At 38.1% G+C, this 25,836-nt stretch overlaps 1 protein-coding gene across 5 annotated transcripts in view; it reads right to left on the bottom strand.

Moving 5' to 3' along the window:
• Nucleotides 1-25,836, bottom strand: part of LOC139609422 (neural cell adhesion molecule 2-like) — a 370,355-nt gene that overhangs the window by 274,095 nt on the left and 70,424 nt on the right. For all 5 annotated transcript variants that reach the window (XM_071463965.1, XM_071463960.1, XM_071463959.1 and 2 more), the window contains exon 6: nucleotides 21,221-21,368. The gene's annotated coding sequence lies outside the window, so the exon portion shown is untranslated. The remainder of the gene's footprint in view (nucleotides 1-21,220; nucleotides 21,369-25,836) is intronic.

The following is a 25,836-nucleotide window of genomic DNA, read 5'->3' as shown; positions in this document are numbered from 1 at the left end:
GGGGAAAACGCTGAGATCAAAGGCAAGTTTCTCTTGAAATGTACTTGCAGTATTTCTACTGGGAAACATCTCTTATTCAGTGTCTTTACTGGGGAACAGGCATTTTACTCAGAGTTGTGTTTCTCCAACAGAACAGACATCTTTTACTGTGTCCTCACTGTAGAACTGATATCTTTTACCTCAAAGTAATGGCTTCACCGTGGGGGACACATCTTTCTCTAAGAGCCGTGTTTCTACTGTGCACCAGCGTACACTCATTGTTTCTACCGGGTGAAGAAAAATCTTTTATTCAGAGCAGTGTATCAGCCCAACTTCAATGTAACAACAGTTGCTCCAGCTGCAGGAGTTGTTTCTATCTGATTGAGTGAGAGTGCCGTTGACCTTCAGCCATTTTACTGAGACTGTATTAAAAAGACCCAGCCTGAGCCCTGATTTTATGGCCGAGCCTTCCCAAGGTCCCTCTGACCTGATGGATATTACGAGGATAAATCAAACTTTCATGCCAAAACACTCATCCACAGCAGGGGATGAAGCATGACTGTGTGTTGAAGAATGGCATGACTTGGAATTGAGGAGCATGTGTGAGTATCCATGTGTGTGTCTAAGTCTACACACTTACAGTGTTACAGTTTTTTATTTTTGTTACTCGTAATCTTACTCTTTGTGAAACAGTACAGTATGTGGGTGTCGATGAATTAGAGTGCGGTAAAGAATTCTGATGTGTCTCTGTGTTTGAGGGTGTCAGTCAAATCTGTCAGAAAGCACGCAAGCGAGTTAGCACATAAGAGGCATGTGGTTTGACAGCTGCAGCAATAAGTGCATAATTTGACCTGTCTTCTGCGGGAACCCGAGCTCTTGACCACCTCACAGCGGTGTGTCGCTGCTGTGAAAGTGGCAGATCGGAGCGCTCTTTAATGTGCACACATCAACTTAACATTAACAACGCAGAGGCACAGGGTGAATGAGAGGACAGTGGTGGATGGCAGTTCTATTTCCTGACTGACCGCGGTCTCATATCAAGGGGCAGCCAGGGTTTGTCATTCTGGGATTTAAGCTTCAGTGCGTGGTGACAGCTTGATAATGCTGCCCTGATTCAAACACCAAGCTGTGCTCCTTTGGATTTACTCAGAGCGCTAAGGGCGGATTGTCTTAATGACGTGCATATACTCAATGACTTCCTACTTCTAACTGTGAAAGCCTCTTATTTTTGCAGATCATCGCCTCTAAACATCTTCTCGTAGCAGCACGGTCCAAACTGAACAAGTCAAGTGTTACGTGATATAAGATTAGGTATTAGACGGCATTTATTTTGTCTTAGTGTTTCTAACACAGTGTTATGAAAGACTAAAAGATTACACAATGAAAAGAACACAATCTGCTGTGCATATATCAAGGAACTTCGAACCTGTCCACACACAGTGTACAGTACCATGTGGTCTTTTCTTCTGATTACTATTATAATATATATTTAAGCACTTGTGGAGGATGCCAGCAATGGCCGTCATCAAAAAAATAAGCTTAACAAAATAAATTGTTAATTATAAAATTTTTTAAATATTATGAATATATATATTAATATGAATGTTCCTAGTCATGAACCCACAAGGAAGTATTAACCAACTCTACAGTTCTCCTTAGCTCTACAGATTGTTTCAGCCTCTTTTAGCTAATTGTTTTGGTTCAGTCTCTTAGCTCTCTGCAGTATCAGTGAAGAGGCTGTCATGAACCCACTGTACCTGCCCAGCACCAAAAAGCAAACAGACCAAGTTAGCAACTAGCTGGACAAGCAAGATATGAACAGTTTTCTGATGATGTGGTGGAGACCAAAAACAGAGCTACACAGAGAGGAAAGCAAAAGCACAACTCCAAATTAATGCTGATGTTGCTCCATGTCTGCTGAGTTTGAAAATAGGCAACTGTTTGCAACCTTAGAATGTTTACATACATCGATGTTGTCTTAACATCTTGTTGCAATGTTGTAAAAAACCAGTAACTGTCTTTGTACACTTGAAACAGTTTGATCTTTGCACAGAAACTAATTAAATTGGAAGAACATAATTAAAATTACTTATCATACTTTCACTTTGTAGTCAGCAAAAGTACCCAAAAGGTACCGTTTGCCATACACCAGTGAGACATCGTGTCTGCTTTCCAGCAAAAAACGTTCTCCTGTGTACTGCAGTTTTTACATCTATCAGTGCAGAAAAAAAAACACAAAACAACAAATGGTAACTAACTCTCTGGGTACCAATAAAGTTACTATGGCAGCTAATAATGATGGACAACAATGTTTCATTGAAACTGTCTGTTCAATTTCCATCTATCTGATCTGTCAGACTTCACAAACAAAAATTTGAAGAGCTACAAAAATCCATGTTTTTAACTTGGTCCCTCAGTTGTTTGCTCTGCCATAGCAACATTTCTTGTTCCTTTTTATCATAAATCCATTTCTGCTGTTACTGGGTCAGACTTACTCTCCGATGGGACTTCATGTTGCTTTAAAAACCAATAAGGGACAGCCACTGGCAAGTTTCCGGACAATTTATCATTGTTGCTAAATGTAAGCAGAGCATTGTGGTGATGTTTACAAATTAAAAGGCAGGTTATGGGAGACAATGTGGGTATATATGTGTGTGTGTATGTGTGTGTGTGTGTGTGTGTGTGTGTATGTATGTGAGAGAGAGAGAGAGAGAGAGAGCCAACCCACTTTCTGACAGAATATGTAAGTGTGTCAATCAGATGACATTTGAGGATTTTGATCATCAACAAACATTAACTTCAGGTCAGAAGTTTATTGGATTTAATTACCATTTTAAAGAAAAACAAACAGAGCTAAAATGAAAGCAATCAAATGAATTCTGCCTGCTGCCTGATGATTCTACCTGTCTGATGTTTTTTCAGAAGGGAGCATGCTTTATGTTGCAGCCCCTAAAATCAAGCGTATTTAACTTGAAAGCAGGAATAACACAGCCAAGTCCTTTAGTATGCAATGTGAAATGTGTACAAATGATTATTAAATTATGTATGGATTTGGTTATCCAATAATATTCCTGTGGGTTACTTTCACTGTAGCCCCTTCTTCAGACAACATCAGTGTTGATGTTAAAATGACTTGTGGTTCGGATTGATAGAGGTTGTGTAGTTGTGCTCTGTTCACTAACAGGTGAGTATTGCAGGGGTCTGGTAATTTAGCGTAGCACTTCCATCAAGTTGGGGAACTTACAGAAGTGAGTTAAACTCAAGTCAGACTACTTCCACAGTCCAAACTCCCACAGTGAAAACTCACCTTTGATGGACACAGCAGCTTCTTGAGTTGTCTGATGATGTGAACGCTTGCAAGTTGTCAAGCCTCTATTGTCTTTCCCTAGATCCCCACATCTCCAGTTTGTAACAGGCTGTGAAGTACCCCCCACGGTGGGTAAATGCTATTTTAATCACAAACACTGTGTCATTAAGAAACCCCCAGTTTATAATTGACATTAACGGTACATTAATTTATTTGATTTGAACTGGAGCATTTTCTCCTTTTCTGAGCCAAAGCGTATGTCTGCAATTAGTATTTATAAGAACAGTGTGAGATGTTTGATGATGTACTGTATAGAAATATTCTGCTGTAGCACCCTCAAATAAGAGAGAGAAGAAATATTATCAAGGAATCACAAATTGAGGTATTTGTGGTGAGGTACCTGTCATTAACATTAAGCACATTTTTCTCCTTTAATTAACTAAGTTTGAACAGGTCAGTGTCATTCATATTGCAGGTATAAGGGAACCGATCTAAAATCAATAACTAGAAGTTACTACTTGGAAAAATCTGTATAAAATGAGCTGAGTGCAACCTCAGAGTCAGACTGTGGTGAGGTGAAATGATTCCCTACTGCATGGGCTGAGGAGCAAACATGACATGAACGCCAAAGAAGGAAAATTATGATAAAGAGCGCAGGCAGGTCCATCATGCTTAATTAAAGTTACACTGGCTGGAATTGAATTTGTTTTGACTCCCCCTGCCAAGGAAATCTCTAATTGAGGCAGGATGGCAGGTTACTAAATGGCACAAGCGCAAGTCCATGTGCACTTTGGTTCATAAACACAGTTTTGCCTTTAATTAGGTGGTATGAAAGTAAATGAATCAAATCCAAAAGGATGTTTATTCCAGCACAGAAAACAAAAGTGTGATCATACTCATGGTACATTTCACCATCAAATAACCTGCATTTAGCTGCCAAGACAGAAAGACACGTAGCCCTGCTCTGGCATTTGATATGAAACAAAGCTGAAATACTGTATGCACGATTGACAGGATGTTGGGGATTTTTTTGGAGGTTGGGGGATTTGCCCTTTGTGAGAGCTCCCCTGATTGGCTAGATGATTCTCATCGAGGTTATATAGAGAATGTCAAGAAGGAAGTTGTACTAGACCCTGACACTGAGAATAAAGACTCAAAATGCTATTTTATTAGTTGAAAAGAAACTTCAGCGCTGTGGCTATAATGAATTAAAGATCATATATGTGATTATATCTGGTCTGCTGATTATATCTGGTCTTAACTGCTCTGTTATACTGCACAATGATCCAAAATATTGAATGTGAAATGTCACCAAGACTAACGACTCCATTTCCACTTAACTGTGAACATTTTCTGCTGATGATGGATGTGTTTATAGTGTGGCAAATGACCTTGACAACAGATGGTGACTATACTTCCTCTCTTTTTTTTCATTTTCCTCTGCAGCCCTCTCACAGGACGACAACACATAGTGATTAACAGAAATACAGTGAGCTTCAGAGATGAAATGGCATATAAAATGCATGATACAGGCATCAAAGATATCAGTCTTTCAAAGACTTAAATCAGAGATCAGTTCACATGTGTATCTGCTCTCTTTTGTTTAACAAAGCGTATTACATAACAAAAGCCAGCTCTTGTCATACCAAGTAGATCAAACTGCCATGCATTGGAAGCTAATGCATATGCATATGCTGATGCTCATGCATAGCTTACAGCATATGGACTGTAAGTTCTCCTTACTCTTCACTATAGAGCCGTATGACGTATTTGATTCAAGTTCAGGGGGAGACAGGTAGCCCGGCTCTGTCCAAAGGTAACAAAATCCAAGCACCGAACACAGAACATATATTGTTTACTCTGCACAAAACACTGCAGTGTAAAATCCCTTTGAGATTTTACAGTGTGTTATGAGCTTGGCTATTTTTCTGGCCAGAAGCAGTAACTTTCTGAAAAAAAAACAAACAAAACTGTGCCCTGTGCCCTTAGCAAGAAAGCGATTACGAGTATTTCCCTGTGCATACCTATTCATCTCAATACTCAAAATATGATAGTCATGAATATTCATGACTAAACGATCGACAAATTTAAGGTGATTTTAGGGCCTCAGGACTAAATAAAGTGAAACAAATATGAGATTTTTTCTAATTACCCATCCTGCAATCAACAACAGTCTTGAGTAGTTACATATATCATCTTCTTAACTCACTCACCAAGGTTTGTCTTGATACCATAACTCACAGCAAATTAGATTGTGCAGCTACTTTTTCTGCACTTTCCACATTATGACAAGACAACAGTCAATACAAAAGCAAAGCAGCTTTAACGTGCTTTTAACACATTTTAATGTACTGCCAAATAGATCCCTGAATGTTGCAATAAAGTGCTGAACACAAAAAAGGAAAGTGAACTCTAACACGACAAAATGCCAAGATGAGACATACTAATTTATTTTAACATCTGGGTAATTAATAACGTAGATGCAGTAAAGTTCAATGTTGAATACAAAGGTGTCACTAAAATAAAGTCAAATATCAGTCACTGTGTGTGATATACAGCCAATCTTTTTTCCCCTGATTTTCCGTGCATCATTAAATAGTAATTGCTCATTATAAGTCAGCCTTTGTACGAGCCTCAGTGACTGTAAATGCTCGTGTTAATCCCTGCACATCACGAAACATTATTTCTTATCACTGTAACTATCTTTAAACATTAAATTTAGTGTTCTCTGTGTGTTGCCAGCTCTGAATACAAAGTATCTACTGTTTACTACAGGGTTTAATTACTCATTTGGAATTTAGGGGCTGATTTGAAATCTGGTGATGTTTCAATGACATTTGATTTATTATTTTGGCTGGGTTTCATCAGCTCACATCACGCAGTCTATACCATGCTGAAAAATGACTGAAGAGGAGAGCATTATCAGTTCAAACACTAGATGTTTGTCACTAGCGGTAAATTGGAGCTTGGATCTACTGTGGTGCTCAGCCAATTCACCAATAACACTATAATTAGTTTCCTTGGTGCCACAAGTTCAAACACAAAGTCATTCCAACAGTAATTCACAATACTTATTGGATGAAATACATCAAACATGAAGTCGATTACTTAACAGTGTGTTTATGTGGAGCAAGGTGTTCCAGGCGCTGAAGCCAGGTGAAGAAAATAAATAAATAAAAATGGAAATAAATAAATCTTCATTCTTTTTGGGGAACAATCCTACAGTTGCTAGGCAACTAATGATGAGGGATTTTTTTTTAGCTGAAACCAAATTTTATTTAACAGTACACCTCAGAAAAACATAAGATGATCATTTTAATTCATAGTTTGCTCACAGATAAATGCTTTAGAGCATGAGTTTTCATCCAGCTAATTAAAAAATAAATAAAAAGGAATATGTGGCTGGTTACTGTGGTGCTTTTTTGTTTAATAATTCAGCAGAGTTTCTGAATATGAACAAGGAAATGGGCTTCATTATTTGGAGCACAAAGATTGAGAACAGGGAAAACATCCACCCACCTACTGGCATGTGTGCAGGCCAGTGTGAACCAAACAATAACACAGGCAAAAGGTTTTCTACTTCGATAAAACGCCTTAAAATACAGTGCAGAGGCTGCTGCATACACTCTGTCAGAGGTTACAGAGCAGAAAGCCTGACATATTCAAGTGGTGACTGAACTGGAACTACTGATTTTACTTCATAGGAGAGTAAACCAATACATTTACAATTTTGGATATGAATAGACACAAACAGCAGTTCAGAATTTTCCCATTTGCAAAAACATAAACAAACTGACTATAGGTTGAAAACACAGAGTCTGAAAAGTGCATGCAAAATGGCAGTTTTCCGATTTTTGTAAAAAACTGTCTCCTTTTTTAATACAAACTTCAAGCCACATTTATTTACATTTGTAATTGCATTGAATGTATGGTGCAACCTAATTTTGTGACATAAACAGAATGAAATAGTACCTTACCACTCCATTCATGTAGTTTCATTTTTAGTTCTCACTGTTCCAATTCAAAATTTAAATATTAGCATTATACCTTTTGTATTTGATAGTACATTCATATCCCCTTCATATTTGTAATGGAGGATTACGCCTCTCAAACAAGCAGTGGAATCTGTTTTACAGAGAAGTGGGACAGAGAGGTATGGGAAGTGTAGCTTAGTGAAGCTGTTAATGAGCCAAAAGCAAGATCATCTTGTTCCTGTCCTTTAAACGATGTTTGAGCAGAAACTTTGATGAGTCATAGTTGAATCATTTTTACCCATTTAACTTTCACACTTAATGAGAAATGTCCAAATATTCTTCTTTTTGTAATATAGTGCATCACTTTGATCTGATCCAAGAGGACCTGTTGAAGAGGCTGGAGTCAGGGGGGATGTTCTCATCAATTACTCCCATTTTATGCAACAGTGACCTATATGCAGCAAGGTCGGGCAAAAATACCAACGGTAATTAAATGAAATGGCACGGGCAGGAGGGAATATAAAGACTGAGCCTCCTTTTACAGGAGAGATATGAGACAGAGAGGAGGGAAAGGCAGGAGACACAAACAGGGACAGAAATCATGTATGACAACATGCTCAGGAGAGAAGGCCACAGACCATCTTGGATGAAGGTCTATTCATTCATCTCTCTTCATTGTGGCCACTGCTGACACTAAAAGAATCACGCAGGTCAGTGCTGTTCTAGGTCACCTGCCATCTACAAGCTAATTTTCAAAGTGTCTGTTTGCAATTACCTCATAAAGTGAGCACAGTGGCAGAGTCACAGTGGTAAGGACAGACATTTTTAATGGGTTTTTCATTTTTAAAAAGCCAAAAAAAAAACAGAACAAAGAGTTCTTGATTTTTTTCCCAGCTGCTCTGTGGGTGTCACTACGAGACAAGCATCACAAACTGTGACTTAATGGCCACATTTCCAGTGGAGTTTCTTTTGTTGTTATGAGTATAAGTGTGGCAAATGGAGGTTTAAAAAAAAATAAATAAATAAAAATCTATGTCTGCAAGGGCATCTATATTATCAAGTGCTATAATGGTTTGTACACCTGTGATGACTCACAGCTCAAAGGTTCTTTCTTTCAATAAGTCTCAGCTTTCTTTTCAAGACATTAGTCCTAATTTGCCTTTAATTACTTATGCACACATTCCTCCTTAAATAAGCCTTTTTCACATCACACGTTTTCAGGCGACATTGCTGGAAAAGTACAAGTTCTTAATGACATGAATAACCACTGCATTAAAGGGCCCTGTTTGCTCCCACCCACTTTCTTACTGGAACATTTAAAGGAGCTGAGCCATTGTTAATGTTCTTAGTTACATCTGTGCTTTTCCTGAAATTACATGACAACATATCTCCTGTCAAAAAAGGTTTCTAGATCTGCTGCACACATATAAACATATTTAAAATTACATTATATAGCAAAATCTCTAAAAACAAATTAAAGTGAAGATCCTGTTTGTTCTGTCTTACTTTAAAGCTGCATTAATTTTTTGGCTGCTTGTGGGCAGCACAAGAGGAACGCTGCCATGTTGTGACCTTTAATATGGGAAACATATTAGTAAATAGTTGCCTTTTTACACATCCAGCCAGTAGTGAACAACATTTTCGTTCATTTGCGAGTCATTTATGTTTTATCTTCCTGCATATGCTTTAATGTTGTTGTCTGCTTTCTATGTTTGTTTCCTAACTTTTACAATCTAACTAAGAACCTGGACTGTTTCTATATTATATAGGGTATGTATTGATATGTATTGCCTCTAATAAATCATCTGAATAGAGAATGTCCCATCATACTTGTGGACATAAACAAGGCCAATAGCAAGACAGTCAGAGAAACAAGCAAAATGAAATGATGTTTCAGTGTAAAACTTTACAAATTAATGTAAATGCAGGATAAGACTGTAGAAATTGCTCATCTCCTGCGTGTTATATGCTTTGTACATTTTTTTCCAGAAGAGTTGCAGCATCACTGAAAATCATAGAGTGGAAAAGGCTTCAGATGATGCAGAATCTTAAGCAGATAAGAAAAACAGTACAGAGTGAAGTGGATGATACTGTCAGCTGTTGTTGCGGCAAGCTGATGCTCGGGGAAAGTCATCATTGTTCACCACTGACAACCAGTTAGAAAGTCTGAACACCCCTCTCACCTTTTATCCCATCTCCTCTGACTCAGCTGGAGCTGTGAACAGCAACATACAGGCCTGCTGCTAATGTGACAGCCCTATAATCAGACTTGATCTATTTTCCCTATACTAAGGAAAAATTAGACATTAGTGCCTTTTATTGCAATTTAGCTAAAATTATTTAGACAATTCTTTTCTGACCGAGGAAAAGCTTAGATAGAGCGTGATTTACATGCCACACAACTTTTTAATTCGCGGAGCGTTTTCTCTCTAAGTCGATCACTGCGTACGCCATCTATAATTAGCTGCCAGTTATAATGATGAGAATCTTTGTAGTGGTGTTTGAATTAGATTAAGGTACTGTGTGAATTAGATTTCAATCTCCAAATAGCCTGGTGTAGGCGAGCATCGTTAGGCCTGCTTATGAAGCCCTCTGCCACTCCATTAAGTTGTTTTCTAATTAATTTCAGAGTGTGTGTTCAGTGTGTAAATACCACAGATAGAGGAAAGTAAGACTCTGAATTAGCTAATGTATTCTCACTCACTCCACATGTAAGAAAGATGCAGCACAAAATAATCCATCCTGCTCTTTCTTAGGCTGCTGGAAGACATGAGAGTATAACACGTACATCTTTATGAGACCAAAGGGGGAAAACTGGTTTACTATACACATTTTCTGCAAAGACATACAGATACATACAGTAGCTGACCGAGGTTTACATCGTACACTTTTAAAAGAAAAGAAGTGTTGAAGTTCTCTACACAAGTACAAGTCTCATCTGTCAGAAACACACAAACAGCACAGGAGGCTCTTTGTAACTGCCCCACAAACACAAACTAAAGGTAACTGAGTGTTCAGTGTGTTTTAGAGGTAAAAAAGCAAGAGGATATGTTCCATGGAATAAGAGATGAATAAATATACCTAACCATGAAAATGCACCATAAAACATTAAATTGGTGATGCTTTCATTTTGATTTTGTGGTTTGTGATGCAGATAACAGACAACATGAAATTACATCAAGATATTTCCAAAGCAACATTTGAGATGGCAAAGAGTGATTTTAAAACATCTATGAAAAAAGCATGTTTTTTTTTGTTTTGTTTTGTTTTTTTTGTTTTTTTTATGGAATCAGAGAGAGAAGAGCTTCTTCCCAGAACTGCCTTTTCTCACCAGCATTCAACGATCACATGGGGAGAAATCCATCACAGAGGAGGCACAGATAGCAATTTTCTCGCTGACAGTAGCCTCAATAGACCAGGATGCAATGCAGCAACTGAACATATTTGCAGGTCTGTCAGTGGTGTGTGAAATACACTAACATAGATTCCGACTGTGCTTTCACATAAATTAATAGCATGTAATGATGTGAGAGTATCAAGGGCTGGATGTTTCCTTCAAGATGTTGCTTCTACTGTAAATGGACTGAGCTGTGCATTAATATTGGTGAAAAAAGAATATATGTGTTGATCAGAACTGATCAGAATCTTTTTTTTATTTTTCTTAATATAGTATGAATTGTAGTTGTAACTATAATGTGGCATTATGTATTGGTGGATATGTCCCACACCATTTTGTGAATATTTATTATAATGTGTATATGAATTTTATTAGATGTGTTGTTTGATTCTATTTTTAGGTTGTATTCTTCACATCTAAACAGGGACAACTGATGAAAATGAGCTGTTTGTCTCATTTACAGTATTTCTCTGTTGATCAATTAGTACTGTCCTTGTCAAATCAGCCCACAGACTAAAATTAACTAAGATAAAATTATAATAAATTAAAATCAATTCCAGGTCTCTGCTTCTAGCACATTCACAGGTATTTCTGAAGTGGATGCCAGCCAGAACAATTTTGGGTAAGTGTCCTGAAGGGTGAATTTCACCCAAAAACCTAATGGAGTTCTATGCAGGATTTTTGGATTACAAATGTGCCGCAGTCAAAACTTAAATAGGCTACAGTGGTGTAAGAAGTATTTAGATTCTTCACTTGAGCTAAACTAGTAAAACTCAACTAAAAGTTAAGATCCTGCACTCAAGTGTTTTAGTAAAAATGCTAATTATCAGCAAAAATGATTCAATATCAAAAAAGAAATAAATAAATATATGGCTGCTGTGAGTGTTATATTATTATATATTTTATTATAATTATTATTATTACTGATGAATGAATGTGTAAGTAGTATTTTACTGTCATAGCTGGTCATATGGAGCTAATTTAGGTTTGTATTAAGATGGGCAATTTAATCTCCAATAAAGCATCACAGTCATTAACTGCAGGGACTGAGGCTGCAAATTGAGGCTGCAAAAAAAGACATACTCTACAAATCACATCTGCTGTTTATATGTTCAACAAACTAACAAATAAAATAAAGATATCTTAAAGGCTGATTATACATTTTGTGTATAAAATCTGCATTTGTAAAGTGTAAAGTGCAAATTAATGTACTGTAATTGAGTAAAAAGTACACACACATATATATATATATATATATATATATATATATATATATATATATATATATATATATATATATATATATATATATATATATATATAATGTACAATGAATATAACGAATAGAAGAGAAATACAAGTACCATGAAATTCAACATAAGTTAAGCACTTGAGTAAATGTACTCAGTAAATGTAATGTGTGTTACTTTTCACCACTGGAGACAAACAAACATGTGGACAAACTAAATCAGAAGACGAATGTGATGGCTGAATGTACTGTGGCAGCTGACATGCTTCATTGTAATAAGTGGGCCAAGTATCACAGGAGAGCTGTGTGATGCTTCCTCTCTCATAGACAACAGAGAACTGGTCTTGTTTTGACGTCTTTCCCATAGAAAAGATGACTCAAATAATGGAGTTTTAATTAGTAGAGCCCAGTAGCTGCATGCAAGAAGGATGACGCTCTTCCATCAAGAGCAAATTACATCAGACGTCAGTAAGAAGGAGAACACAAAGTTCAAGGAGCTCTGAACAGGTGTCTCTGGTCAAGCTGTTCTTATGTTACTATTTCAGAGGATAATGTCTCCAGTGTTAGCCTCGCATTCATTCATCTTTCAGTACATCATGTACCGGGCAAGCAAATTGGTTGAAATGTGCTCCCCTGAGAAGAATATAACAGCTTTTCTGTGTTTCCAAATACTGTACAAATAACTACAGAGTTCAAGCAAATAGATCAGAGTATTAACAGGTATAATGGGCACAGTTGTAGACATAGCCATGTCATATATGCATTTAACTCAAGGTCCCTTTATTAGCTGTTTTTAAAATGGCAATGGCACATCACTTTCAGGTTGGCACTTCTTTCATATCATATCAGTAATTTAAGTATAAAGACTTTATATTTTTGAACCATGACTTTCAGTATTTGTTCAACATCAACATTGTGATGAAATAATGATGTCATGATTACATAAAAATTAAATGAATACAGAATAAAATAATTAAAACCTAGAGCATAGTGTACGTTTTGTATCAAATGAATAAAATAATTTTGCCTGTTAATGTCTCCTTGTTTCCTTTTACTGAGGAAAAACACCATATTTGATAAAATTGTCATTTCACCCCTAAAGTTCTTGCAAAAAAAACTCAGCATAAAGCCCTGGTGAAGTTCCTGGCATTTACCTCATCACTGGCAACTTGTAAACTAATGGACTAATTGACTTCTTTGTTCAGTGTGTTTGATTTATGTTAGAGACAATGAGGTTTGTTTGCCTCTGCATCTATTAAGGTGAAAAAGTTGTCTGGTGATTTGTCTTAAATGGACTCAGCTCAGGAGGTGAATGTGGGGGAAAAATAGGCTTTTAGAATGATTTATGTAAATTAAAATGGAAATGTTTTCAGCTAAAACACCCAGAAAAATGCAGAAAGAATCTGTTTTTTTAAGAAAGTGCAACACATTTCCCAGTTATTTGCATCATAAACAACACAAAAGAGTGCTGTGCTTCTAAAATCATTTTAGGTCGAAAATACAAACATATATTTTTAATGCACTTTCTGTTTCATTTCTCATAAAATTTGTTGAATATTTCATTTCCCTCAACTTCTACACCCACATTTGTTTTCCATAAACATTGATAAATGTCAAGCACTTGAGCAAAATGATCCTCATTCAATTTGCAAGCAAACTTATTCATGTCTTCTCTGGAAAGTGGCATTAAATGCCAGTGAAAAAACAAGAGGGTGGCAGAAAAACATTACCAGTCAACATTCATTTTGATTTCAATGGAAACACTTCACTCCCCGATACCTCACCACATGACACTGATCTTTTAGTGATTCCTGCTGTTTCACTGGAAATTACAGTGGTAGAAGAGGACAGTGCAAATCTAATGTATATCTGATTTTATCCTTCAAAACACTTGATTTAAGACAAAAACATGTTGAACTCCCCACAAACAGTCTATGCACAATTTTAGGTCTTCAGGACTCACACTGCTATTTAAATGAAGCCGATGGAAAGTTCAGAGGGGAAATGTCTCTTCAGTAGAGCTGTAAACAACTCTTCAATGTGACAAGGAGCCGTAACTAGATTCTGCTTTCCTGTAAGGGGCCACAAGTGATACAGATTTGAATGCTGTAAGTTAATCTTACTGTGTTTCATAAGCTAATCATGAATTAAAGTTTCCAAAGCTGTTCAATCATCTGACAAGAAGCTCTGATGACACAGAGTGGCAGCTTTAGAACTGCACTTCTGTACATAAATGAAAGTACTCAAATAAAATAACTAACTAAATTGTAAAGTGCATTCTTGAGTAAATGGCCTCTCTACCGTTGATAATACGTTTTCCCACATTTTTGCATGAAGTTAAACTACAAGTGAAAACCTTGTAACAAAGTCTACATTTCAAAACTGGAAAGTGATTAATAGGCAGACATGTATTAGCTGTATTTCCCTCCCGATGGCCACCCAGCTCTTTTGAAAGAAAGAGACACCAGAATTAGAGGGTATTCTATCTGGAGTGAGGCGTCCTCAGGGCCATGTCTATTTCAATGCAGCTGCCTTAAGGCCTGGTTCAAAGGCTCAGCAAAGATAAAAGTCAGCGGAGTGGGAGAGCAGAAGAGGGGGGGGGGAAAGGAGATGGTGTTGTTTGTCATTGCTTGTTAAAAACAAACTGTTGAAGATCATTGAAGGTCCCATGCTTTCAAAACTCAGACCTCAGGCCTTCAACAAAACAAGTGAGGGAATAAAGCACTCCTAATCAAAATGAGAGTCCTCGTACCCCCATCTTGTTTCCCTCTCGGGTAATGACTGATGTTGCCGGGTCTGCGGACGTATTGTGCAATCCATTACCAGGTATCCTCAGGGTATTTTGCCATCATGTTAGGGTCAAAACAGCTTTCAAAACAACATCTTCATAAATTTGTGGCATCATTGGAATGTCCTGGATGCTTAAAAATAGGTTTTCATCTCCAGGCATGAAGCCCTCTGGGTTCAAAGAGAAGTGGACATGTCCAGTCACTGCAGGAAGGAACATTTCTGAACAATGGCAACGCTGTCAGGTTCACAGCTGAGGATACGGGAGGTAAAATGATGCAAATTATAGATGAGTGCTATTCAAAAGTGCCATCCAAAATCAATGAAAAAGACATTTAGGGACATTATCTTGATTCGACTAAATATACCAGCTAAAAAGGAAACCGCACATGGTCAAAGTGACAAAAAAAGCAGCCTGTCAATCCAACACGTGAGATTCATTGGATATTCAAGTCATGAAAATGCAAAAGGGAATATTTCCTTTTCATTAAACGTCTGTAATTTATTTCTTAAACAACAGAGGACTTCTTCCTCCACACATTAATTTCATTGGTCCACAGAGGCATATCTTAGCCTTTCCAGAATTAGCACAATTAACCACCGCTGAATAACGATCAGTGGGCCATTTGAGATTGCTTCTGGCTCTTTCCTCTCCATTTCAGTAACATTATATCTAACTGCCTGACAATAGTGAGCTCGTATTTGTCCAATATATGAGCACATGAATTATTGATACTCGCAGCTATATCTGTTGCCACTTCCCGCGGGTACTCTCACTTCGTCATGATGTTAGATAATGAAAAGAGTGAAGAGACAGATTTGCAATTTCTCTCCCAAACGCCTGTCTCCAGCTGTCTAAAGTCTTTTTTAAGAGCGGTGTCTATCTCCTCCGCTGCCTCTCGTGCTAACAAAGCAACAGCGAGCCTCTCATGAAAAATGAAAATGGATACTGTTGTGATGGAGAGGTATATTTTTACTGTCACAATCTGCGATGTTGACGGCCCATGTAGGTGCAATCTATTCTATAGTGCTGTAAAATCCCTGATGTTATTGTTATTGTCATACTTAAAAAAAACAACGTGTTTAACAGGATTTTGACACTGGAGAAGTTATATGTGAATTTGAGCAGCTCTAGGAGCTCTCTTTAGTTTTCACAACAGCACAGAATCTCAAATAGACGAGGTTTTTCATGATGCAGATCTGCGTAATTTAATGTTTCTGTGGTCACAGCTACATATCAAGATGCAAGAACTGTCTCATACATGACAAGACACTGACTGTTTTTTAGAGGTGGGACAAAGTCCTAAGGCAATTGGAGTGACTCTAAAGAAATTCTTTTCTTTTAAGAAAGAACAAAATTCACAAGAGGTACACACTTGTTGTACAAGTCACAGACAGATGATCTTCCACAGGAAAATACTTGTTTGTTTCAAGAATTATGCCTGTATCTGAATGTCAACTTCAACATTTCAGTAGTTTCTGTCAAACCTGTGCCGACAGCTGCCTCAGGGTCTTTATGCAGGTCAATGTCCAAAGAAGCCTCCATTAAATCCAACACTGTAACATAACCTACTGCATAATATGCTCTTGTCCATCTCACATTGTCTGACCGCCTTATGCTTTAGTCATGGACAATTCTGGTTTGTTTTAGCGTCTAATCTTCATATGAAACTATTGCTTCCTTATTCCGTCACAGTGCAGCACATGTTGTTGGAAAGTGAATTCATATTTTCTACCTAACTGATTCTCTTCCCCTGATTCCTCTACTGACACTATAGAATTTTTCCTGTCTTCGTCTGCTGATTTCTGACAGTCTCCTGTTGGGTGATTTTTTTGCGATACAGCAATTTAGGGGTGTTGAGTATGCTAAAAATCATAGACGCATGTCCCTGTGAACGGGTGACTTGAATAACTTACTGTACTTAGAAGAAGATTTTTGTTTTACTGTCTGACTTTCAACACTTATTCAAAGCAAACCTCACAATAAAATGAACAGAGGTTCAGGATAATAACTTGAGTATGTTCTGGCCCACTGGTTTACAAGACTGGGGTAAAAAGTCTTGAGTCAAATCAAGACAAGTCAAACAGTTATGATGCAACATTTACAGGAACAATGTACACTTCCTAAAGTTAAATTAAAACTTTAAATTTCCATGTCATACACTTCTTCTTGGACTGTAAGTATATGCTTTTGTCAGGAAATTTACAAGTTGATTAATTGTACGATTTTATCAACAGCCTTTTCTTACACCTTTGCCGTCTTCATTGTAGCATCAAACATAACAGTGTCATTTGTTGACTGGTGGTGAGTTTCTCCTGTTTCTTCTGTGAGCTGTGCACAACGTGACACCAAATCAAGCCATTTCAGGCTCTTAACTGAAACTTTAGACAGAAAAAAACCCAAAGCTACATAAAAAACATCAAAGATAAATAGCAGCTTTGACATCAGCCCATCAGAATAAAGAGCAGGAGCATCTCTCCAGATTTATCACTTTGCACCAATATTCATGTCGAGAGAAATACACCTTAGACGGACCCCTTTCTCTATTGACAGCTGCCTCAGTAGACCATAGTGCAACAGAGCTACGGCATATTTTTACTGATCTGTCATCTGTTGTGAGAAGAATACAAGCATTTTCTGACAGCCTTTCTTGTAATTTGAGCAACCTGGTGCAGCACGACACACCATCACTCCCTTATCTTTTTGTTGACTAAAATCTGTGTTATTACTGTCATTCTCTCCACCTTTCCACCACATTACGCCTCCTTCAGGGGCTGGAAAAGGTTGAGGGAAAGTGCATGGAGTTCACCAAAGTTTAGGCCAGTGGCGACTGTATTGCGCTCGAGCGAGGCAAACTGGTGTCAAGCAGGACGTCTGTGAAGCATTTGAGTTGGGAAAGTAGAAGGCACTTAAAGGCTTTCATTGTGGCTGAGGTCAGTGCTATTAGCCTGTAGCCAATGAGGCAAGTAACCTCGGGGCAAACAACTTTGTCTCAGAGTGGATTTTGTGGGCGTGTGGCGAGGAGAGGAGGTCAAGCACATAAAAACTATCTGCTTGTATGTAGATCTATCAGCAGTGTGGATTTTCTAAGTGTCATCAGTATTCCTCCCCTCATTTTGAAATTCAACAGCAGCTATTAATTTGAATATATTTATGGGATTTCAAATGAAGAGTTCCAACCTTATAAAAATGTGCCTACACGTTTTTCCAGAATCCTAATTTATAATAATCATGCCTAAAATCTCTTCAATGACTCCCTTCACTTATCTCCTAATGCCTGTGAATTTGTAACGCTTATATCATTATGCTGCTATAAAGTGGAACATCAGTTCAAAATATCTAGACATAAAAAGGAAAAGAGCTCTCAATCTCATTTTACCCAGTTTCTATAGATCTGCTTCTTGCAATCCTTTTTCATTTCTCCCCCAGGAACCTGGACCTTGATAGACTCAGACAACCGTATCAAGCCACAGAGTGACACAATCTTTATTACATGCATGGCGACTAGGGAGGTGCAGGAGAAGGGGGTGGGAGGGGGGCCTCCGTGGAGAGGATATCATGAGTTAATGGTAAGGGACTGTGTTTGATATGGGATGGCAGATGTTGTTCAGTGTCTCTCCATCACGCTGTGAATCTGCCAGCAACTGTTGTAACTTTGATTGGCAGCCACACAGGACAGAGGAGACCTGACCACTAGGGATGTGCGTTTTATCCTGAAATCCACTAGCTGGACATCCAGATCCTGTGGGGTTACCAATTACATGTGACCACACATGGAGACACAATGCAGGCCAATTTACACACAACTAATGATAGAAAAAAAATAGGGCCAACAGCAGTAGTAAAGGCTGTAGACTATCAAAAGATTAACACAAGCTAGCAGTGTAGTCAATTTAATGATAAAGAAGGTTATTAGTTGAAATTAGTTTTCCATGTAAGTGCTTCAGGGGCTTTATTATGTGGCAGGGCAGTTAAAACAAGGTAAGAATATTATTCTGTGTGTAGGTCTAGAGGACAAATTATGTATAAAATACAAAATACCCTGGGTAAATACAATGAGGACATTTTGTTGAACCATGTTGGATCATGTTTATTATGTTTATAGCTGTTCTGTATCAGAACAGTGGTGATGTCTTTGGTGTTGGTCATAACTTTCTGGTATTTGTTTTGGAGCAGAAACTCATTTATAATGCAACCATATCTAAGCTTTCAACAGTCTCCCATCTGTATGTGTATTGGTATTCTACTATCACAGTGATTTGAGTGCAATTACCAGCAATTATGAGAACAGAGGAGAAGATGAAGTGTTGTGGATGCACTTTGGAGTTACTGAGAGCTGTTAGGAAAGTCAATTTTACCCCATAGTTTCATCAAGGACATAATGAAAGTTGTCTGCATCCTCACACTGTTTGGATTAAGTCTTACTCATGGTCACTTTTAAATAAACAAACAGCCCAAACCTGAGCATACACTGGATACTACAGATACGCTGTAGGCTGAAAACAGATGGTCAAAACATGTGTCTCTACACTGACCTTAGAGAAGCCAAACTGAGCCCCATAAGGTATGGACCATGTGAAGGCAGTTTTTACAATTTTCGTTGTGTACTTAGAAAAAGCCAATATTTCAACTCCTGTGTCCAGGTGGAGGTCAGTCTGACTCTGGCCTTGGACATTTATTACATGTTATGCCCCTCACTCACTCTTCCAGTCTTCCATCTCCACATCAAATAAAATCACAAAATGTCCCAAAAAACCTGAAGGGAAATAGCAGCACTAAGAAACAGCAGCTTTAGAAGCCTTAACCTTCCCACACACCACACCCCCCACGTCACTTCTGTCCAGAACAGACCAAGTTTCTTTGCTGCAAACATGAGTCACAAGAGTGACCTGCAAACTGTCTGAGCTCTTTGTCCCAACTTCTTCGCTTGAATGTTATTTTTTAATGCAGGTATTCTGCAAAATGGATTGCAATTAATATCAATAAAGAAAGTAAATGAGCATATATTTGTTTCCTGCCTATTTAGACAGTTACAAATATCTTCTTACTGAACTGAGCTTGTGGTAACTGAAGCAGGGCTAAGGAATTAATGGTTATGTCTATGCAATTTAAACCACTTAGTAAAGGTGAGACAAAAAGGGCATGAAAGCTACAGTCAAAGCTAAGAATAGGTCAGGCAGCTAAAACAACTTCATTTAGGAGAAGAACTGAGCTTTTAATGAAAAAGTCAAGGCTGACTTCCCATATGAAACCGGACGGACAGGACACAAACCCGGATCACGGCACAATATGAATTTAACACTTCTATTAGTACCACTACTACTTCCTACGTCAGAACTGCACTGCCAGTAACTGTACACTGTCACATAATTAACAGAAAATATGAAAATATGTCCCATACTAACCCTAACCCTAACCCTATTTGGTGCAATAGACATTTAGCATGCAGTGGGTCTTTTTAGCTTTCCTGCTGAAAACAGCTGCCTGTTGATGAAACTCAAAACACTGAACCAAAGTAGCTAAATTACACATGCTGAAACGCTCCTTTGGGTTGAGCATTCTCTGTGGGTTTGTCAGTGACTCATCAGACCAATTGTTCATTTAAAAATCTAGATGATAGCCGCTTTAGTTGGCTGTCATCTAGATTTTTAGCTATGATGCAACACAAAGGGAAAGTTGTTTTCTTCACTGGCACTAATCAATGGCTCTGCACATAAATTGTGATCTGCAGAATCATCCAATATGAGCATAATTCCTGGGCTGTTATTCTGTAATTTGCTAGGACCAAAGATAGACTGAACTGATCCACCACTGCTCTCTGCAGAGATGAAAGCAGCCCACCTGCTCCCTACAGTTGGAGAAAAGATGCACTGTGGCAGTGTTCCTCTTAAAAAAGCAGCGTGTGCTAAGAACAGTCCTTCCACTGAGAGTGCATGCAGCAGTGTACAGTATGCTCTGTAAGTACTGCTGAATTTTTAGTTTGAAGACCTGAGTTTCTTCTATTGGCCTGCAAGCTTTGTTGTAATTTTGTGGTCTTTTTTTTAAAAAAAACCTTTGTGGTCTTTTACCTCGCCGCGAGAAGAGAGGTAAGGCTACGCAACAAAAAAACTGTCTTTTGTGGCCTAGGGTGGGGTTTTGGCAGGAACTATTCAGCATGCAAACACAATTTTCTCTGCAAGCAAAACACCTGCTCAGGAAACTTGGCCACAGAGGATGGACTCTGCCAGAGTCAGAGACCCAGTTTCACAGCCACAAAATACCCAGTGTTATTAACAGCAATATTATGAATAAGACAATTAAGGAGTTCATGGGAATGATGGTGTTTTGATGGGTTTGACATGCAAGACCGGTTCACAGAGTAGAGTTTTAAAGATGAAAAATGTAAGGTAAGTTGGGTAAGTTGGGTTATCTGCATTTATGTATTACAAAATAAGGAGAAGAATGTTTAAAGTCAGTTTTGCAGGAGACAGGGAGCAAAGGCAGTGACTTAGATGTGTGTTAAGTGATGCTGCTTATGCATTCTCACCAGCACGGCAGAAATGTCAAAGCCAGCTTTCCTGAGCAAGACCTAAATGGGATGGAGCCTGGAAAAGCTGTGTCACTTCTTCTTCTTCTTCGTCTTCTTCTTCTTCCTCTTATATCCCCCTGTGTGGCAGCAGATGGGGCTCACTTGCCTGGTAACACAGACAGAGATGCAGAGTTGCTGAACAACCTGTGGATAACCCTGGTAACCAAAGCCCTGGAGAGGCTTCCTGGAGTTCACCTCCTCTCTTAATGAGGCGGAAGCCTCGTTTTAACGCACCTAAATTACAGTTCAAGGCCCATTGTCTACCTTAGCATTAAAGTCAGTACCCTCAAAGCAAAGATATATTCCCAACATTATTCATCTTAATTTTGACAATATTTGCTTCAGTTTGTTGATTCACTGCCTGGAGATGGTGGGATGTTTTCATGGTTAGAGAGACAATCCTTCAACACATGGAACCCAGGGTCAAGCCCAACATGTTGGCAGGGATCCAGTTTGCTTTACTGTCCTTTTGAAAGAAGCCCTATTAGCTCCTGGGGTGTTTTTCTGCAGCTGATCCTGTGCTCTGACCTTCCTGCAGAGATGGGGTGAGCAAAAAACAGAATTTCCCAGCAGGGAACAGTAAAGCATGTAATTCAATCATTAATCCTTCTCGCTTCCAATTAAGAATATGTGTGTACAACTGATATGTGGGTTAAATATGCATGTATCACTGATTTTATGAAAATGGCCTGTCCTTGTATTAGCATTCGCAAGGCTTTATGCAAGGAGGAAAATTTAATGATGTCACGGACTGTGTCTTTTTTTTTTTTCAAACTTTAGAAACCAAAATATATTTTTCGACTGAGTTGTGTAAAACAACAAAAATGGAAGGTACACTTCACTTCAGCTTACACAGTGTATAGAAAAAAATAACAGGGCTGATAAGTAAGGATGGTTTGAAGGTCTGGGAAAGAAACCCTTGAAGGACAGGGCCACACACCTCACAACTCAGGTAACATATTCAGTAGTTACAACGAAAAAGGCCCTGAGTATCTCAAGAATCGCCTGTATCATGTCTGGGGAGCTCTTGCCCACCAGACCAGCTCTAGTGTTGCTGAATTATGTTTTTAAAAATACATCTGTTATTTTAGCTTCTGTGATTAAGTTAACTAAAATTATAAGTGTTACACGAGAATAAATTTCAAACAAGTAAGTATTCCTTTAGTGAATTTACCCATTAACACCATAACATTTACAATGAAATCAATGATTAGGTATATTTATTCAAAATACATTATATCAAAGCAGATTTGGGGTTTTTTCATTTCATTTTGCAATTACCATTTGATGCAAAACACTGGTTACTGCATCATGAAGTTTCACTTCAGTTGTAGTGTTCTGCTCTTTGATAGATTGTGAAGTGATTTACTCATTTAAAGGATCAATTATTTATTGCACATCGTTGTAAACACAAAAAACATATCTGGTAATTTTGGTTAATAGTTAAATTATACTTTCTGAACTTTCTGTTATATATATAAACTGGTAATGTCATGTTTATTAAATCTAGACACTAAAATATGCAAATAACGTACATACCACAAGGGTGTGAGGTCAGGACAAACAGATGGTTCACAGTGTGAACTGGAACCAGCTGCAGCATAAAAATCTGCCACTCAGCTTCATCCCCTCGAAGCTAAATCAAGTTGGTCTCTCCAACATAGAACTTGATGTTTAATGTGAGTCATTGGGGTTGACTTACTCCAAAAAAAAAGCCATCAATAACCTCCACCCTCCAGGCTGCGTGATTGCAGTGACTTTGCAACAAACGACACGTCACTGCCCTTAATCTAATTAACTTCCATCTTTATTGGCTTAATTGTTTGTGACAAGACGTTCGCCAAAACATGCACGAGGAGGGTGACGGCGTAAATGATATGGCGATGAGTAATTAATGTGTTTCTTAATTGGACTGGAAGCTGTTGGGTTATGTGTGGATCAGCGGTGATCACTTAAATTTAACAAAGTCATCCTTGATTGAATGGATGGAGAGATTTCTGCATGTTGTCTCCTATAAAAAAAGACCATTTCTCCAAGGAGCTCCTGTGTATTTTGTATTAGAGGAGAGGTTGAGTTTTGGTTTTAAAATTTGAATTTCATTTTCAGATGTGACCAGCTGACCCAGCTTAACATCTCTGATGTGTTGTATGCTCTCAGGCAGTCCACTGAGCTCCTGTAACTGGCTTGTTTGTGATAACCCAAGAGGACTGTGAACACTAACAAGATACAGCTACTTAAGTCCATACTGTTTTTGCCTTTTGTTTGAATAAAGCCCCTTTTTCACATCAAGAGGTCTTTGAAAAACTTGAATATTAAATAGTGCATTTGTTCTCAATGAATGTGACTATTTAAACAAGGTCCCCAAATCAATTCAAAATAATTCTCTAAGAACTAAATCAATTTTATTATGGAAACTGAGGGAAGGCATTCATCAAATATGTAGTCTGTCTGAGTGCTATTCAAGAGATGTGGTGTTTAGTCAGGAGAAAGTGATTCTAATTTAAACTGTCTGGCATGTTCTCTGCTTCTCAGAGCAAACACTGTTTGAGCTGTGGCACTTGGGTCTTAAAGAGAAAGGCCAGCTAATGAAGCATCCACAGACACGCATTCAGTGAGGAGGATTCTGGATCTTTTAGTCAACATTTGAGAAAAAGACAGAATGCAACCAGAACGCTGTCGATTCTACTGTCTAATCTGTAATATTGTCAAGGAAGCACACTTTAGCTGCCTCATTCACAGTATGAGACAATGCTGTTGTGTGGGGGTTAAGTATTTCAAAGTACGGTCCACCATTTGAGATAAACAAACCAATTTAAGACACATGACTGAAACCTGCTGATGGACAGAAATAATGCTTCTGGTAAAATGTCTGTATAAGACGTCTCCATTACATTTATCTAGAAAATGAGCAAAACTTACAATTAAAATATTCTCATTGCATGAGAAAAGCCAAACTCCTTATATGATCTACATGCAATCTACAAATTAAAGTGTGTTGATTTGGACATTTTAAAAAGGACAACAAGCTGCAAAATTCAGCAACCAAAACCACCAAGACCATTAACTTAATTTATTTATTTTAGAGACATATACCAACCTGATCCAATGCAAAAAGTGCTCCATCCATCATCTGGGTGATTAATTTTTAAACCCTGTGAAGTGGTTTTAAATAAGTTCTAACTGGCAACATACAATCCTAATCCTAAAAACTGAGGCTGAAGATAGAAAGAAAAAGCATTATTCTTGCAGGGTAGAGCTTGTTAAAAAAAAATGCAACTAAAATGTTATTTCATTATAACGTCTGAATGCTCACAACACTGGTAACACTAATTTAGGCTCCATACAACAGCATGACCATGAGAAGGTGAAATTTTCCTTTAACCTGCAGGGTGGCCCGTCTCACCACTGACAGGACAATGACAGGATGCTGAGTTACACGACCTCAAGATTATGATCTTGTCAGACGACATAGCATTGTGTTTAATCCAGTGTCAGAGGGGAAATTTATCACTACACTCGCCTGATGATCACTGGTTTGGAAGATCAGACATCTGGGCTTTGTTAGATTCTGACACAGTTATCACTGATCCTATTGATGTTCCCTCACTGTAATACAACAGGTGATTTTAGCTCTGCAACAAAACCAGCTAATCCCTACAGCTAAAGTATTGTGCTCAGATTTGGTCATGGCTTCTATGAATAGGTACTGTCAAGTTTTTTAATGTGAGACTGGTTCTTTCTCCTTAGATGTAATAAGGCAATAGACAGGACTTAAGGGTAACAAGGCTGACCAGCAGTAGAAAGCTCAGATAACGAGGCCTCTGACAGACAGCTAAGGTGGGAAACCGCTGGGAACTTGGAGCTCCCCTCTCATTACCAGTTTCTCACCTTCCGACTCCAAAGCTAACTGTGTTTGCTCGATGTTGAGAATATGCTGGTGTGAAAACGGTGACATCTCCTCAACAATGAGCTGGAGATGCCAGGAGCTTGTTTTGCCATTTTGATGACAAACTTGGATTAAGTTGAGCTAACAGCTGAACTTTTTTGGATCAAATGGTATAGACATATATAATACGGTTGTTTTGCTGAATCTAGTTTTGCTGCTACATCACACATACCATGATCACAGCTTGTGTAAAAAACAATGAGCTTCAATCTGCATCATTTCTGTCAATAAGTCATATTTTTGGTTGACTGAAATATTTTGCTCAGTCCCGTGGAAACACTGTTACTGTGTGGGCGAAGACCAAGACAAGGCAACTTTCTGGCGGCAAATTTCTCCTTCCACTTCTATTCCTGTAAAATTAGTTTCCTAACTTTTAAGAGTTGTGGTTCCTTATATTCTTATTCATTTTAAGATGAATGACAGCTGGGTTAAGGCTCCAGTTTGAAGCAAATAAAGGTGCCTGGTAGTCTTGATATTTTTTAAATTGTCAACAAATTCCATGAAAAGACAAAACCAAAAGTCATCCCTCATTATTTCTAATTAGTACTAAGATAATGCTGCATATCATGTCTTCTGTGATAACTGCAAAGGCTTTTTGTATTTACAATGCATTTTTATGTGAGTATAA

Source organism: Trachinotus anak, unplaced genomic scaffold (genome assembly GCF_046630095.1).
Source record: "Trachinotus anak isolate AG129_WGS33_773 ecotype Australia unplaced genomic scaffold, CSIRO_AGI_Tana_v1 ptg000026l, whole genome shotgun sequence".
Lineage (NCBI taxonomy): Eukaryota > Metazoa > Chordata > Actinopteri > Carangiformes > Carangidae > Trachinotus > Trachinotus anak.
The sequence above is the reverse complement of the archived record's forward strand: the minus strand, read 5'-3'. Positions and strand labels throughout refer to the sequence as shown.